Source organism: Lipotes vexillifer, unplaced genomic scaffold (assembly GCF_000442215.2).
Source record: "Lipotes vexillifer unplaced genomic scaffold, Lipotes_vexillifer_v1.1 scaffold356, whole genome shotgun sequence".
Taxonomy (NCBI): domain Eukaryota; kingdom Metazoa; phylum Chordata; class Mammalia; order Artiodactyla; family Lipotidae; genus Lipotes; species Lipotes vexillifer.
The window spans coordinates 1,690,329-1,706,757 of record NW_006797342.1 but is presented as its reverse complement, the minus strand read 5'-3'; positions in this window follow the sequence as shown (position 1 = coordinate 1,706,757).

The following is a 16,429-nucleotide window of genomic DNA, read 5'->3' as shown; positions in this document are numbered from 1 at the left end:
ATTTCCTGCCACCACGTAGAGACCCACCAGAACGGGGGATGCCGTCTGAACCCTGGCTCAAAGAACCATCCAGAAAACACCATCAATATGCCTCCGAGGTTTTCTCTTATGGGCTCCCTCCGGCTTTCGAGGAGGCTGCTTCTTTTCTTTGCCTCCGGCTATTTTCGGGTTTGGCCTGTATTCGCTACTGAGCCACACGGAGATTTAGCAATCCTGTGGTTTGTGGCTTCCTTTCTTGCTTTGCTCACTCAAATTCTTGGTTCTCTCACATGCAGAAATGAATGAGAATTGGTGACAGCTCGAGTGTCTTCAACTCCAAAAGGAACAGTAAGTCTAACAGTGAGCGGTGCCTCGGTGGGACATTAACACATTTGAAGAAATCAAGTAAACGTCTGCAAAAATGGTCAAATTGTAGGAAGGTTTTCTTCATTGTATGGGTGGCCATGCTTTTACTGTGTTTCTTTTTTTAAAAATCTATCATATCTAGAAAAAAATGTCAATAGAAACGTTCATTGAAATACTGAGTTACTAATTTTTTTCTCTGAATTGTGGTGGTAATATAGCTTGATTGATTTAAAAGAAATTGAAACGTTGGAAAGAAAAGTACTGTTATGAATGTAATCTGTTTATTTTGAGACAAAATTCAACAAGCAACTTGCATTCATATTAGTTGAGTTCATCACTTCTTTAGTAGACGTACACCATGTTCCCTCTTCAGACACTCAGATGGCATTTTCAATACCTGACACCAAATTCAGAATCTCCAAAAAACTTTTGAGGGGTTATCTTGTCCAAGAAGTGATTCATTTTTTTCTCTGTGTCACAGAGAGAGGAGAGAGAGAGCTTGAGATGTATAAATTATTGAAGGGAGCCCATTAAAGAATAGTCAAATAGCAGCTTCTCAGGAAATATAAAAATACATCACTCAAAGGTAAGCTTCAATGAAACAAATTAATATTTTAATGAACGAATTACAAACCAGGCATAAAAGAAAAGGGAAAGACCACTCAGCCCTTCCCTTGTTTATAGTAAAGCACAATCTATGCTCAGAATAAGCAATTCTCCCCCCATTCACATCTTTTTTTTATATACATTTATTTTTTATTTTGGTTGCATTGGGTCTTCGTTGCTGTGTGTGGGTTTTCTCTAATTGCAGTGAGCGGGGGCTACTCTTCATTGTGGTGCACGGGCTTCTCACTGCGGTGGCTTCTCTTGTTGTGATGCACGGGCTCTAGGCACGTGGGCTTCAGTAGTTGTGGCTCGCGGGCTCAGTAGTTGTGGCGCACGGGCTTTGTTGCTCTGCAGCATGTGGGATCTTCCTGGACCAGGGCTCAAACCCGTGTCCCCTGCATTGGCAGGGGGGGGCTTTTTTTTTTTTTTTTTTTTTTTTTTTTTTTTGCGGTACGCGGGCCTCTCACTGTTGTGGCCTCATCCCATTGTGGAGCACAGGCTCCCGACGTGCAGGCTCAGCGGCCATGGCTCACGGGCCCAGCCGCTCCACGGCATGTGGGATCTTCCCAGACCGGGGCACGAACCCGTGTCCCCTGCATCGGCAGGCGGACTCTCAACCACTGCACCACAAGGGAAGCCCAGCAGGTGGATTCTTAACCACTGCGCCACCAGGGAAGCCCAGCAGGCGGATTCTTAACCACTGCGCCACCAGGGTTCACATTCACATCTTAATCACTACCAGATACACTTTTTAAAAATGAAATGTTTAAAGTCCCAACATATCCTGTCTGAATTTAGAGGAGAATTGAGAAATATTGATATTACTTTTTAATTCTGTGCAACATGTACATGTTAAATATCTTGTTTTACAACAAAAAATGTGATTTTTGCTTCAAGTTTATCCTATTCTTGTGACACAAACTTAAATGAATAGTTCATGTAATGTTGCTGTGACCATTACAGATAAATAAGTAAATAAAAAGCCTTAGTTACTTTTTTTACCTTCAGCTTTTCCAGATGTTCTGAGTAGTCTCATAGAAGGCTCTTTTATTATGAATAACAGGAATCCTTACATTTAGCCACTTTTATACCCGGAAACATTTTCCTCACCTTTTCTCAGGGCAAGCGAATTAAAATAAAGGACGGTTGCTATTCCTTTTTAGCTTAGAAGTATTTGATGTTTTCCCCAAATAAAATACACTAACATTTTCCTCAATAATTCCAGATTCTTAACTCTTGTAGTTTCCCATTTGTCTTAATTTTAGATTCTCATAGTGTGCTCAGAGCTCATACTTTTCATCACTCATGCATACATGAATCCTTCAGCACTGTTTCTGCAGTGAGGACTCTTTTTATTCATTAGAGCAGGCCAGCATGATTTAACAAGGTTTCATGGTTTCTGCATAGTTTCAGCAGCTTCATCTGCTGATCCTTCCATAAAGGGAAAGCCAGCTTCAGAGTTTACATACAGCTGCGGTAGGTCACTCAGCTTTCCATTTTATATCTCCTTCCTTAGAAGAAGAATTTGTTTATTGTTTTATTCTGTAAGTTCTAACCAGCCTGATGAGAATAATTGCCACTGAAACAGGCACACAGTGAATACCATGTTACAAAACAAGCAACATCACCCTGAGAGCGGAAAGGACGTCTTATCGTGGCTTTCAGGGGCAACTGGTAGCAGGCCCCCAAATCCCCACACTTGTGATTAATCAACCCCTACTCTCCTTCACCCCATCTTCCCAATTCGTGGCCAGGAGACGCGTACCTTTCCTGGCATGCATTTCTCCCTAAACCAGGCAACTTGCCTGGGGCCAACCCATCTATCTGATCCAAGCATAATGAGGCATGAAGCTGCCCCTCGCAGGAGCTCCAATGTGTCAGGGGCTGATGGGCATTTCATTTGTTAAATCCCAGGGGCCCTTGTGCCTCTCTGGGTTCATATAGTATTTATTTTAGGTACTCATATTTCTCATCTGTGATCTTCACACCATATGTACACAGAGAAATAGCATCCCTGTGAGAGTCCCTCATGAAACAGAGAAGGAAGGAAACATTTCATCTCAGTTCAAAAGAAAAAAGAAGTGCAATCTCTTACTCTAAAAGGTTGACTTGAATATTGTAAGGATGTTGGGAACAGAAATGGCTTTTAATCCGAAAGGTGGTTCTCCATAGTATGACTCACTCCCCCAACATAAATGAGAGAAATGTTTCCTTAGAGTAGAAATCATTTTAATGTATTTTCAATTAATGTTATAAGTCAAAAACAAGCCTGGCTTCTATCTAAAGTAATAGTAGAATGGTAGAGATGCTCCCTCAAATGCAAGCTTGGAAACTGGGTTATAAAAAAATGTATGTTTGATCTAGGCAGAGCTCCCTAATTTTCTCAGTAATTAGATGCTGAGACAACTAATGATTTGTCCAGTCAGTAGATAGCAATTCCACCAGTTGTAGACTGCATCAAGATAACACGTAGGATCCAAGGCTTCAAGATTTACCTTGTGGATTGAATTCACTTTGCCATCTTAATTTGTTGATTTATGAGGAGCTAACCCTCTGAAAAAGTATCCGAGGAAACTTTTATTTTCCAAATTGCTACAATTTCTATTACAGGTGATTCGTTACTAGAATTTAAAAACTTAAAGGAAAGAAAAGAAAATATCCTCCCTTTCTTAAGTATTTATTAAGTGAGAGGGTATTAAGAAAAGCTATATATGTATTAGGTTCCTACTATGTGCCAGACTCTACATAATGTTTTCTCAGGTAAATCACCTACTTTAATCTTTACAACATACCCAGAGAGCTGAGATTTAGATCTCAGTCTGCCTCTAAATATGAAATCTTTGGAAGAATTACTTCTTAACTTTCTGCAAACACATTTATTAAGTGCCTCTGCTAGACGCTCCTTTGTAATGTGAAAAGAACATGGAATAAGATGAATAGTTTCTTACTTCTTGGACATAAAACTCAAGAACTTAAGACCAAGTTTATTAAAAATGTTAAATCTTTATCCATTTATAGCCAGATCTTAGAAAAATACCAGAAATACTCATTAACAATAAAAAACAGAATAATATGATTTGTGTTTATAATGGAGTGATTGGGAGCAGAGAGAAGTTCTAACAGACATAAAAATATATTATAACAATACTCTTAAAGTAATCATTTGGTACTAGTATATGAAAGGGGAAAAATAGTAATAACCTAAAATAGAAAGTTTAGACAGAATCCCACATAGAAATTAAGATTTAGTAGGATTTTCAATGTAAAGGTGAACATATATATTATCTGATAAGTGGTATTGAAAAAACACAGTAGATTCCAAAAATGATGAACATTTCATTATAAATAATGAAACATGACAGAGATAAAGATAAAAAATTTCCCTGCTAAATCCGGCAATCCCATTCCCTTAAGGAAGGTGGCATTGTATCCCAGTGTGCCCTATTTAATAGCTGTCTTGATATGCCTTAAGTATATATATTCATGTATACATGAATATGTGGATTTGACTTTCATTTATTCTTACAATATTGTACAATACTATATGCATTATTCTACAATTTGCTTTCCCAGTTTATATGGCTATGCCTTGAGGTCAATAGGTACAGAGATAATCCATCTGAAATACCTGCATACAATTACACAGTATGAATTTTATATACATGAACACATGCTTTCCAACTCTTACCCTGCTGACAGAGAGTAAGGCTTCTGCTCAGCCTCTGTACACAATGCTGTAACAAACATCCTGGTGCACATTTCCTGACATCATGCTGCAATAAGGTCTATATAAGAGAGCTTCCCAGACGGAACTGCACAGTCAAAAAAATCTGTGTATTTTCCACTTTAGAAGTTATTGACTTGAAGGAGCCAGTCCTCAGGGAATAAAATGGAATCTCATGATCTTCATGGATTTTTGTTTTGTTTCTTAATATCTTTGTGAGTACCAGGGGCAGAATCAACCTGTTCTTTATACTGATTTCACTGTCGCTTTACAAACACCAGAACGCAATAGCTATTTCTACTACTATACTGTATAAATACTATGCTTTCACCTTCATTGCTTATTAATCCCCTCTGGGTCAATCACTGAAATAAGTTTACTTTTAAAACTTACAACATTCCTATTGAGATTTCCAAATTTTAAATGTCCAATGTTACACAGCAAGTAAGGAGAAAACCCGATGTCAAGGTCCAGTCTTCCTTGATATACGGCTGCTCCTGTGAGAATGGGTCATCATGGAAACAAGCCCTCATGTTGTCCCTCCCTGAAACAAAACTTCATCACACACAAAAAGATCCACCAAGTTTCCTTGAATGATGATGAGAAGGAACGCCTAATGCACGGAGTGACAGACGAGCACCAGTGACAGAAGAAACCAGATGTGAGAAGCCCCAGAGGAGGAGTAGAGGTTACCCCTTCCCAGGCAGACAGCGGCGGTGTGACTACAGAGCTGAGAGGAGAGAGAGGTCGAGAGGTGAAGAGGGAAACTGGGATGAGGCTGGGCAGGATTCTGTAGAAGTTGGTAAGATTTGAAAAATGAATCTTCTGACCTACTTCACTCTGTATGACAGACTCTAGGTCCATCCATCTCATTACAAATATCTCAATTTTGTTCCTTTTTTTGGCTAATATTCCATTGTATATATGTGCCACATCTTCTTTTTCCATTCATCTGTCGATGGACACTTAGGTTGCTTCCATGTCCTGGCTATTGTAAATAGAGTTGCAATGAACATTTTGGTACATGACTCTTTTTGAATTATGCTTTTCTCAGGGTATATGCCCAGTAGTGGGATTGCTGGGTCGTATGGTAGTTCTATTTTTAGTCTTTTAAGGAACCTCCATACTGTTCTCCATAGTGGCTGTATCAATTTACATTCCCACCAACAGTGCAAGAGGGTTCCCTTTTCTCCACACCCCCTAGAGTCTGTCATAAGAGTGAAGTAAGTCTGAAAGAGAAAAACAAAAACCGTATGCTAACACATATATATGGAATCTAAGAAAAAGAAAAAAGGTCATGAAGAACCTAGGGGCAAGACGGGAATAAAGACACAGACCTGCTAGAGAATGGACTTGAGAATATGGGGAGGGGGAAGGGTAAGCTGTGATAAAGTGAGAGAGTGGCATGGACATATATACACTACCAAAGGTAAAATAGATAGCTAGTGGGAAGCAGTCGCATAGCACAGGGAGATCAGCTCGGTGCTCTGTGACCACCTAGAGGGGTGGGATAGGGAGGGTGGGAGGGAGGGTGATGCAAGAGGAAAGAGATATGGGAACATATGTATATGTATAGCTGATTCACTTTGTTATAAAGCAGAAACGAACACACCATTATAAAGCAATTATACTCCAATAAAGATGTTAAAAAAAAAAAGAATCTTCGAGGAAATGAAAGCCCTTGACAGCTTTGAGCAGTTGCGTAGTGTGACTGGACGTGAATGTCTATCCTGGGGTTGTTGTCTGAAGCATGACTACAGGGAAGCAGGGCATGCAGGGAGCGGGGCGCAGGAGTTTGGGGCAGCCCAGGGTGGCCTGCTGGGTGGGAACCACTATTCCAGAAGAGAGCTCTGGGCACTACCTGTAACTTGACAGATGTCCACTATTTGACAAAGGTATAGTGCCCAAATTATTTTCAGATTACCCTGCACATTGCAAGTAATAAAACAGAGTAATGACTTGAGCTCCGTTATTTATTCATCTTACACTGAGTCTGAAAAGCCATAAACCTTGCACTGATAGATGTAAATCGTCTCAGACAATTAGTTCCAATTGTCTGATAGCAAATTTGAACTCTCTGCAGTTTAATAATCAGAAAGCCTTGGAACTCAGATGGAAGTGAAGTCGGAGGAAGAAACCATAATGCTGCTTTGGAGGTGACGTGTAACGACCAGACTGTGCCCGAAAAGCAGTGTTAGAAATATAAATCTGCAACCCAGGACATCTTACCACAAACAAATGTTACAAATCAAATATAGATGGGAGGCTCTTATGTGTACTACTGGATGATAATAAAATCCTTCTTTAAGTTAGCACGAGTGTTTTTTCTTCCATGAATGCCTCACCCAAGTTTCTTCCAGTAAGTAGAAGATGCTGCTTGGAGAACAAGCGTCTTCCGCTGGTCTTAGGAGCCTATGAAACACAAAGATAAAAGGTCTCTGTACATATAACAGTCCCCCAGATGTGAAGCTTCACTACAACCCTAGTGCAGATATTTTCCAGGGTGTTTTGTACTGACCAAAAGTAATAAATGTGTAAAAATATGTAGGCTCACTTATGAGTAGCTTATGTAGTCATAGCATTTTAGACGAGGAAAACATTTTAGATCTGGGTTGTTCTAAGATTCTATTTTATAAATGCAGAAAATGATGGCCTGAGGAAGTTTCAGAGTTTTAGATGGCAATGCTTAGGCTAAACCCACATCTGAATCCCAGGCTAGTCTCCTTCAACGCATATATACACTCACAGGGTTAAAAAAAATAAAATTTACCCACCAATGCATTGGATTGGACTTACTAGATACAGTGAAAACCAGAAGGTGGAGATGTAATCCATAACCAGGAAAATTATTATAGCACCTCAGTTTACAGTAACCCTAAGAGGTCATCCATTTCAACCCCCGTTTTCTGTATAACTGATCCATAGCCACACACACACACACATGTGCACACAGGTACATACACACACTCTCAAACAAGTACATGATGTTTAAGCACCCCTTGGTCCTCCCTGTCATCCATGAACTAGCTTATTCTGAGCACCTTCAGTGACAGGAAGTTGATTTCCTCCTGAGGCAGCCTAGTCCCATTCGGGAAGCTCTAACTATTAGAAAATTCATTTCACTAGGAAAAACATTGGTCCCCCTCTAGTCAGGGCACTAACCTCAAGGGTTAGTTGAAAAGAGAACTTTTCAACCCCATGCCTGTGACAGCCTTCACAAATTTGAAGACAGCTCTCCTGAATCGCTGAACCTACTACTATCCAGGGTAAACTTCTCAGATGCTTCAGCCTTCTTAAAGCATGTTAACTCTTCTCTGGATACATCCCAACTCTGCTGTGTCTGACACTGTGGCAGCCAGGAAGGAGTGTAAAAAGCCAGGTGAGCATGTGCCCATTGGAAAGTAGAGAGGGGTGATTTCATCCATCCATCTACTGGATTGGCAGAGTTTGCTTGCTACGATATGGTTGCCTCAAATAGCTATTTAGTCCTATAATTTTCTGTTTTAAATCTGTTTCTATTATGCCATGGTTGTTTGGTATTTTAGAATTAAATATAAATATATGTATGGAATATATAGCATGGTATATGTATTATGGAAATGCATAAAATGTGTGTGTATATAAATGTCTATATCTGTAGGTACAGCTATCTATAGAGATGCAGATACAGATATACAGATATGGACTTTTCTTTCATTATCTCATTAAATCCTCCAAGTAATGCTATCCCTATAAGCTTAGAGTCATCCCCAAATTAAAGTCATGCCTCTCCTACATTCACGCAAATCATGATAAGGGCTGAACAGGACAAAGACCTTCTAAGTTTCTCTATAAAATTTTATTCTAAATTCACACTGATTTATTAAAAAGTGAGCTTATAATTCTGCAGGCATTTCCCTTCAATCAGTATTATATTTAATAATGAATTGTTGCCAGATCGCATTTTCCTTTTGCTTTGAAATCTGGCACACTGTGAAAGATTACAAATGCAGAGAAGAATTTCTGTGTCCTTCCAGGAGAAGGAGAAGCCAAAAACAGAGTTTTGATTTTGTGGCTTACCTTTGGCTGGGAAGAACTTGCCAGGGGAATTGTGGAGCAGGGAAATGGGATCAAGCATAAAAGGAGGCTCCTTCGAGGGTCCATCTACCTCTCTGCTGATGTGGGGTTGTCTTCCCTGCCTCTGTCACAGGGCAGCACAAACAGCCATGTGGAACTAGAGCAGATGATGCCAGGAGCCGGGCTGTCAGACTAAAGCCGAGCCAGGACCCGGGCAGCCAGACAGGGGGACAGACGATACAAAGAGGATATGGGCAGTGAAAGCTTTGATCTTGCAACTCAGATTAGGAGGAAACTCCTAGATCATCATCAGAAGAAAGAAAGCACCTGAGAAAATTAATGCAGCACTCATGGGCCAGAGGCATGAATGATGTAGCAATAAAAGGAAAATAAGTTAACAAAATCTGTTGAGAACAATAGCATGAAGGTTTAGTCACCTCTTTGGCAATAATTTACATGGATTGTTCAGTGTGTGTGTGTGTGTGTGTGTGTGTGTGTGTGTGTGTGTGTGTGTTTCTGTCTGTCTGTAAAGGAAGAAAGTGAGCTCCAAGCACTGAATCAGGAGCAGAAGTATAATGTATGAAATTTGGACACTTGTGTCTACCGAGATAGCCAGAATTAGTTAGAATGCTTTAAGCAAGCTATTTAGTGAAATGTGAATTTATTTAACTCATGCTGTGATTTAGTTATTCTTTGGTAATTGCTTTGTCTCTTTAATGCCAGTCTTGGAACTCTGCTTAGTAATTATCTAAAGTAATAGTAACTGAACCCAGGTGAGCCTCATGGCCATCACATTCCCCTGGCAAGAGTCAGTTAGAGATGGGGACCAAACTGGCACTCTAGCCATGGCTAGGGAATTGCCAGCCTACATCGAGAACATTCTAAACAGGCCACAAAACAGGGAAGCAAGTGTACACATTGTACCTCAACAGCTATCTGCTGTCGATCATACTGTTGGCAGGGCGACCGACCAATGACAGAATTACCCAATTGTAGGTCTTGCTTTCAAGACAACATTGCTGTAAGCTGTGAAATGGGTACCAGCTTTGTGAACACACAGAACATCAATATGCCCAAGAAAGTACCAACTACACACACTTTTGAAATTATTCCCAGTCATGTAATTGCTTCAAGTGGGCTTTCCTCTCTCTGTTCGTTAAATGCCAATATGCAAAATGATTTTTCATGTGAAAAGGAAACACAGCCAATAAAATAACCCAGTATTGTCTTATTTGCTTGATGTTTTATTTAGGTTTGTTTTCTTTTTCTTATATAATTAAGTTTCTGCATTTCTTCAGGCATGGTATCTAGAATATTTTGTCAAATAAATGAGTTATTGAATGAATAAATCACATTCCAATGTTTGTGTAAATGATGACTTGAGTGATCATACTGACTTCCATAAAGATAAACAGAAGTTATCAACAGACTACAACTGCTGGTCAAATACTCTACTAACCAAAAATTAAAAGGCATTACATTCATAAGGTAGTGTGAAGGAGTGTGAAGAGTTGAATAGCTCGCTTTGAATTCTAATTGCATATTTGTACAGAGCTGCATATTAATTTATAAACATAGGAAAACTTGAAAATATGTGGAATTATAGATTATTAATTTTGAAAAGGGCTTTAAGGAACATGTCCTTTACATCAGTGAGAACACAGAAGACAGAGGTGTGCTGTGTTCTCCATCTCCAAGGTCATTGACTCCAAAGACAGGACCAGACACAACATTGATTCCATCCTCTTCAGTTTCCTTAGTTTCTTTTTTTTAATTAGAAGTGTCCTCTAATTCTTAGAAAATGTTTTCATTTTCCTCAGGAAGTTTAACCATAGAGATTTTCACATCAAAGGGCAATCTTTCCCTTTATTTCCTAACTTGTCTGAGAAAATAAAAATGCCTGTTTACAAACCCTGACAGCTGGGAAATAATAAATGAATAAATGGCTTTAGACTCCTTTCTGTACTCTGCTGAATGCACACAGGATGTGATGCAAAGAGGCCTGAGTTTTAGCCCAGACTTTCTGAGCAAAATGGATGTGACCTCAGGCCAGTGTCTGTAGCCATGCTTGACTTCCCTTACGTATAAAATGGGGATGGTAAGACTTCACTCACAGGGTTTTGAGGAAGAATCAAATGACATGATGACTGTAAAGACATTTTGTAAATAGTTAGAAGGTAGATACAGATTAGGTTCTGTATTTCTCTCGCCAAAGACCGGATGGAGGAGGCTCATTTCAGTTTCAAGCAGTGACTCCCAACTTTCCTCGTGAAAGCCCCCCGACCTTGTAAACAGCAGTTTATAAACACCCAAGTTTTCACAGGTTTTCCAAAGAAGACCTCACCATGTGACACAAATGTGGATTAATAGTGTCCCATCTAGAGAACTCAGACTGAGTACTATTTGGTGTCAGAGTAGTAATTAAATACAGCGACAGAGCAAATCAGGTCCTCTGAATGTTAACCTCATTATCACCCTCTCAGAGCTACTTGCCAAAAAGTTAACAACCGTTAAAGCTGTGCTGCTCATCCAATCAGAATATTAAATTAATCAGCCTGGCCCTGACACAAACATCACGGATGGAGTTAATCCTTCGCGTTGTACATATCAAAAAGGATATGTGGAAGCTTTGGGGAAACTTGCGAAGTATTTTTCACCATTTTAATTATTTCATGTGTTTTTAGAGGCAAAATAATATGACTTTGCTCTCCTCCCTTATTCTGCTTCTTTACTCAAAAATCATTGACAAGTTCCTTTTTTTGAGACCTATTTTTCCTTCACAGATGGAGATATTGCTTCACAAATCTTGATATGAATTAAAACAAGGAAGGCTGCAAAGTTACCATGAAGCAACCAGTGTCTATGTTTGGAAACCTCCCATTCTTGCAAAAAACATACATGTTGATGAACACAATCTTTGCAAATAATGAATACTGTCCAAAATTGCATCCCTTTTCCTATTTCTGTATCTACCTGTTGTAGTCATCTTTAGGCACATAGGGTACCTGGGCAAGGTGCGATTCCGCTGGAGAAAGTAATACACCATCTTCTATCTCTTTGCTAATAAGTCACATTGCATTCTCAGGGAGGAAAAAAATGCCCAAGTGAACAAAATACTGTTTGACAGAGGTCCTTGCCCTGGTTCTGTTATGATAGTTGCAGCTATGTCATGATCCCATCAGCATTAATTATGCCTGAAAGATAAAATGTGGACACTCATCCACTGGGCTGTGCTTCTGTGCTTACTTCCATTTATTTACCTGGCATAATCTTCATTTGTTCATGTTGACTAGAATAGAATGGTTAGCAGTTTAGCAAGCCATGGGACCCTAAAATGAGTGAATAAATATTTTCCTTTCATGAGTACTTTTTCCTAGGAACCTTGTACCTGGCTGTCCGTGGACTAACACTGTAAGAACACCATATGGATGAATAATTGCTGCTTCCAATCTGTAGCAAAAGCCTGGAAAAAAAATCAGTTCCACAACTGTTCTAGTCTACTCATATTCATTGGCTAAATGTGCATATTTTCTGTTAATTGTGATTCTGAAGCTAGAGAGGGCTTCTTGGAGGTGACAGACAAACAGTAGGGTATCATGAATATGTATGGTGTGTCTGAAAAAATAAATTAACAGGGGCCAGCCACTCTGGTGACCCACTTATGTTGACAGCAATGAGTGTGACAGTGAAGGGCTGTATTGCATGAATTTGCATGACAGAATTTCCTCCCGATCAACTAGTTTACTTCATGCATTTGGATTATTTTAAGCATTACACAGCAGTCAGATAATTAATTACTAAATCACCAATACTGACATTAAGGAACAAGCAATACATTATAGCTGATTACCACTTAAAAGCAGAGCTGGTACAGCTACATTTCAGAATATAGGAGAGAAGGAACGGGTCTAACCCATGAATTCCCTTGGGGCGCATTGATCTGGGTGTTGCTGAGAATTGGACAAGCTGGTGAGATCCCTGTCCTCCCCTGAACCATCTCACTTCAGTGCTGAACCTTATCTTTTTAAAAATGTATAGTCATTCTAAATGAGACATATTAACCCAGCCTGGAGCAAAAAATAGAAATTGTCTTGATAACGGTGATACAAATAATTAGTTAATACCTAGTTATTTAGGGTCAACATACTTTTTGGCCTGAGTCACCAGAATAATTTATATAAATACCCCCAAACGTAATAGTTCTAGAGTTTAATGATGTAAATTACGTTGTCACCAAATTTGTAGAATAACCAAAATTGATATCGTATTTCTTATATGCGTTTTGGATTTATAACTCTCTCTGTTATTCAGAGGGCAGAAATAATGTCTTATTTGCATTTCTACCTCTAGCATTTGGCCCAGCTCCTGGTGGCTATTGGTTCTATCAACAACTTTATAGAATCAAGAGAATTAGGAATAAAGTATATTATTCAAACCAAACACAAACTATTTGCCCACAGGAGGTGAGGTGATAGGAAGGGGGGAAGGGATAAATTGGAAGATTGGGACTGACATGGATGCAAAACTATATATAAAAAAAATAAACAACAAGGATATGCTACCATATAGCACAGGGAACTATACTCAATATTCTGTAATTATCTATATGGGAAAAGAATCTAAAAAAGAGTGGGGCTTCCCTGGTGGTGCAATGGTTAAGAAACCACCTGCCAATGCAGGGGACATAGGCTTGAGCTCTGGTCTGGGAAGATCCCACATGCCACGGACCAGCTAAGCCCATGCGCCACAACTACTGAGCCTGTACTCTAGAGCCCGTGAGCCACAACTACTGAAGCCTGTGTGCCTAGAGCCCGTGCTCCTCAACAAGAGAAGCCACCGCAGTGAGAAGTCCGCGCACCACAACGAAGAGTATCGCCCGCTCGCCGCAAGTAGAGGGAGCCTGCGCACAGCAACAAAGACCCAATGCAGCCAAAAATAAAAAAAAATAAAAATAAAAAAGTTGATATATGTATAACTGACTCACTTTGCTGTACAGCAGAAAATAACACAACATTGTAAATCAACTATACTCCAATAAAAATTAATTTAAAAAATGTTTGAACATGAAGATTGGTGAGAGACATGGGGTCAAGACTGGGGGTGGATCAGCAAAAATTTTAGGTACCACCTTTGTGACCAGTGGTGTGTTGGGTTCTACTGGACTTCAGAGAAAAAAAGGTACAAGAGGGGCTAGTTTTATATCTGTTGAAAATGCATATGGAATGCTTACAGGATGCCAGGCCCTGTGGGACAGGGACCTCCACCCCTGAGGGCCTTTTTTCTCATCATTAGTTTTTCTGCTCATGTTTGTCTTCATGCACAAGCACATTGCTCCCAGTGAGAACTGTGACTTGGGATTCCCATGTTTGGATGGTGAATGATAGTATCTCCTTTTGATAAATTTACCCTATAACCCTGGCTACTTTTTAGCAAAGCATAATGAATAACAACATATAGCAGGTTCCACAGCCATAAATATATGAGAATCAGAAGCTGTGTTGAAAATGGCTTAATAAGTGGAGTTCTAATGGGAGTGGGCTTATAGCTGCAGCAAAGTCCACAAAATTTTGTGCAGATACTATTTTTGGTTAATTGGTTTAGTGTTGTCATTTTATCTTTGCTCTGTGACTTTGCATTGCACTGCAGTGGGATGTACATTTCCCCATATCTTTCATGTTGGGCTATGACTTAGGCAATGTTAGCAGCTGTGCTTTAGATGGAAGCTTCAAGGGTGCCCTTGTGCTCTGCCATTAGAGGAACACACCCCACGTAGCTGCTAGACCAAAGAAAACAGGAGGTTGGGTAGCAGACCTGAAAGCAATCCACAGCCAGAAGCAAGACCAGCTCATCCCAGGTAAGACCAGGGGAGCTCCTGCAAACCCACAGCATTGAGAAAGACCATCAGTGTTTGTGTACTAAACCATAAAGGTTTTTGAGGTTTGATGCTATGCCATAAAAAGTGATCAACACAGAGTTAATTACATTAAGATAAAATAGGCAATGTGTTGATGGCTAAATACTATGGAAAGAAGATATATCCAAACTGCACTTACATGAACTTCTTGGCAAAGCATGTGCTAATGGCAAAATCATTGATAAGGCATACTGATCACTGCTCAGTTTTTAAATGTGGGACATAAATTACATTTTGTCCTAAAGAAAATAGGAGAGGATAACTTATAGCCTCCCCTTATCCACAGTTTCACTTACCCGTGGTCTGAAAATGTTAAATAGAAAATTCCAGCAATAAGCAATTCATGGATTTTAAGTTGTGCACTATTCTGAGTAGCGTGATGAAATCATGTGTAGTCCCTCTCTGCTTAGCCCAGGATGGGGACCACCGCTTTGGCCAGCATATCCACTTCCTAGCCGCATGATTAATATAACTGTGGACATGAGGGTTGGTAAGGCTCTGAAGTTGATTCAGTGAAGCCTCTCCTCATTTGGCAACAGATTCCCTCCTATAAGGTCACCAGGTATCACCCAGACTGCCAATTTGCCACCTTCCAAAGCCCTTTAAAAAAGTCCATCCTTATGTTTAAATGTAAACATGTTTCCCAGTGTTCATAACCATTTTCCACCATTTGAACTCCCACTCAGAACAATTATTTGGGAACAACAATCATGAATTCTTGGGTCTTCTTTTCTTTAAGGTAAATCTCAAATTTCTAAAATATTTTTGTGGCATGTCAGTATTCCCAAGCCATTGAGTTTGGTTTCTTTCCTTTTTTTCCTGTTTTCAATATCATGTGATATTTTTTCAGATCTCCACCTTATTATAATATCTGTATTTATGTGAGGGTGATTCACGAGTTTTCCATATGTTCTGAATAGCATAAATAAACTATGGAGTCTTTTGAATGTGGATGTTTCTGTTCAGTAAAAGAGCCAGCTGTTTCTCCTCTGTACACTTTTCCTTGCTTTGAAACAAGTTTTAAAAATCAAAAGTAGTATTCTGTTTTCTCTTCACTGTGTGATATACAGGGTTCTTTTTAAAGAATCCTCTGCATGGTCTTATAGTCTCTTCTTTTCTTGTACCCACACCCCACTCCTTTATAGCTGGTGACTGTGGTGTTACAGGCTTTGGAGAAAGCATAAGGATCAATCCAGCTCTCACCTCACCAGCCACTGTGGTAGGAAACATATATCTGAGGTGCCTTGATGAAATTCAAGAACTATCACAATGATATGGCCTCAAAAATTAACCTCATAGCATGTCAGCTATATACTAAACAGATTTTGCAAGAAATGTCTGCTGTGCTGGAGTCAGGTCCTGCCAATTTGTGAGACCAGGTTGTGGAAGTTAGTTTTTAACTATTCAGGGATTTTGGAACCATTTCTTAAATAGTTGCTAGGTTAGCATCAGTCATGGTGGAATATTTACACCATGGAAAGTGGCAGATGCAATCATTCCAGACCTTTTTTTCCTGCCATTGGGATTGGTTTACTAACTTACCACTGGTTGTTGAAATATATTTCAATAATTATAAACATCATCTTTCTCCACTAGATAATTCAACCTAATGCCCTGAAGCATCCATTGTAAGTAAGGAACTGATTTCTCTCCCATGCACTAGAAAATGACTACCTATATGTCTTGTTTGGAGAATTGAGAAAATAACCATTCAAAACATTTTTTGATGGCGTTTATTTTTGTTTTTTGTTTTGGTAGAACCCTGGTTGAAAAAAGCTGATGGA